Source organism: Aplysia californica, unplaced genomic scaffold, assembly GCF_000002075.1.
Source record: "Aplysia californica isolate F4 #8 unplaced genomic scaffold, AplCal3.0 scaffold00695, whole genome shotgun sequence".
Lineage (NCBI taxonomy): Eukaryota > Metazoa > Mollusca > Gastropoda > Aplysiida > Aplysiidae > Aplysia > Aplysia californica.
In genome coordinates, this window is record NW_004797965.1 from 114506 (window position 1) to 117063 (window position 2558).

Here is a 2558-nt window from a genome sequence, read left to right on the forward strand (position 1 = left end):
TTGTACAGCCTTTCACTATATTGATGTGTTGTCAATGATAATGTCCAATGTGCATCCTTTTTTGTACATAACAATGATGACATGTTCTGTGCACTGCGTCAGTGTTACAAAGTTTGTCATTCATATTACCATTATGAACGGACTTCATAGTGTACAAAGTCTTTGTTTACTAAACAAATGGAATTTAAAGTCCATAATTTGCCTTGCTGCTTATCTGTTTTTGTCATCACTGTTACATACAAGAAATACAGTAGTTGCAAACCAATAGACCCATATCTCCAAAACCCTACATCTCCTTGCTCTGATACTCTAGGAATATGAGCACTAAATGTCAATCTGTTACTGACAGAAAAGAGAGTCAAATTGGTAAGAAATTTTTTTTTGCACCACTGAGTCTCAAGAGAGTCTCACGTTTTGGCAATTGCCCATATATGAAGACAAATATACAAGACGACTGGTCTTGAAAAGAAGAAACAAAAAACAAGATCTACCCAAGAATTATGGAGTCGTGATTTTAATACAGTGGAGTCCACTTATAACGAGTCCTGAAACAACCAGAAGTCTGTTATAAAGACACTATTCTAAAACCCTGTTTTTTTCCCCTTCTTTATCTTTGTAAATAAAATACTGTTATAGCGCAATCAGAGAGTAATGCGAGTCGGTTATAACGGAATACTGCTGCTGCTGTGCTCAGCACACAGACCAATTAAACAGATAAAACCTCGCCAGTTGAGAAAATTGTTGGTGATCCAGCGAAACAAAGAATGGGAGAGCCCACGCGAACCAACAATAAAGGCCGGAGCAAATGAGTGGAGAGGGTGTGGCATGCGCAGACAAGCAGAACGCATCACGTGATAGGCCAGCGCAGTCTAGATTATCTAGGCATACAGTGCCTCTCACTTCTCTGGTGCGGGATGGAGAGGTCACAATGCTGTAATAGATGGAGCGAATGTGTGATGCGCGCAAGCAGATGCAAAGCACCACAGGGTGTGGTGGGGTGGGGGACAACACAGCGGGCCAGTTAGCCTAGAGCCAGAGCCCCTTCTTTCTGATCCCCAATGCAGAACTGTCAACATTGCTAGTGCTAGAGAAAGAAACCTGATTTGATTTTTGATCAAGTAAGACCAAGAGATCATGTTGAACAAAATCATCATAAGGGTAAATACAAAAAGGAAAACAGAACACTAAACTCATAGATTAGGCCTACTTTACTACAGTGGAACTCGGATTCAACGAGGTCGCCGGGCCTGACCTAAAATCTCGTTGAATCTGAGTGTTCGTTATAGCAAACATGAGGTTTTGTGTAGATAACTACAGGCACTGAGCAGGTAATCATGTATAAAGAGAAGTCACAAGTAGTGCCTGAAATGCCTGCATATTATGATCTGTGTGAGAAAAAAAAGACTGATTCGTTCAAATGCACTCCTGTGTCATCTCGATTATTTACCACAAAGTTGTGTTGTTGTGTAGAGCCTAGCATAAGGGCAAGTTTTAATTTCATAGACAAGCGCACAATTCATTACGAAGATCTACGTCAAGAAAGACTAGCTTATCATTGTGTAATAATGATCAATTGCCTAGCGGAAAAGAGACTGACGCGTTTGTATCTGCGATGTTCAACACCCGAACCGCTAGTGCGCCCCCCCCCCCCCCCAATCCCCGACAAACACACACAGCCACACGTGTGCAGGTGGCCCATCCGACCCCGACACACACCAAAGTAAACTTGTGCACATGCCAACAACGCATGTGTTAGTATGAAAAAGGCCGCTGATTGGTCGCATGCAATCGGCTAAGTGAATAATGGTTTGCGATGCAGTTGCAATGGACGTTTTCAGGAATAGATAAAGTGCGTTCTTGGAGAAAAATGAGTGAAGCCAAGTCTGCGGGGGCTGTTCACCCTGGAAGCGACCTCGTTGATTTAAGTGCTCGTTGAATCCGGGTTATTTTTACGAAGTGACTATTTCTCCGAACGTTCGGAGAAATAGTGCCGATCTTTAAAGTATTTCTCCGAACGGTTTCCGGCTTCCGGTCTCGTGATTTTTTGCCTATTTATTGCGAGAGTTCGGCGCCAACTTTCATTCTGCCTCTGATCTGGGAAGGAACACCGCATGGCAAGCCCGCCTACAGACAACCTTCAGTAACACCCACCACACACACACCACCATCATGCACATGTACACACACTAACTAAACATGACTAGTGGGCAACTTTTGAACGTATGACGAACTGAGCTATAGATGGAGAGAAAGTGTGAGTGAAAGAGCGGGTGAAAGGAAGAATGTGCGAGAGTATCCACAGGCGACAGCAACTACAAGACGACGACACCGACCCCCCTGGCCTGGTCCACAGCTCACGAAAGAAAGGAATGCAGCTCAGGCAGTGTTTTGCCTATATTATTGTCCATGGTTCGCAGGGCGCAAGGGAATGAGTGAGATTTTCTTTGTGTGTGCCTGGAGGGAGGGGGTGGGGTATGAAAGTCATTAGCAATGCCAATCGGGCTTTCCCGCGCGGCGAAAATTTGGTCCCCGTTTACGGGCGATTTTGCGGACCGGTC

The 2558-nt window shown here is 44.4% G+C and overlaps 1 protein-coding gene across 2 annotated transcripts in view; it reads left to right on the plus strand.

Annotated features, from left to right (window-relative positions):
* LOC101855751 overlaps positions 1–2558 on the plus strand; it is a 32418-nt gene that overhangs the window by 22408 nt on the left and 7452 nt on the right. The gene's annotated exons all lie outside the window — the stretch shown is intronic.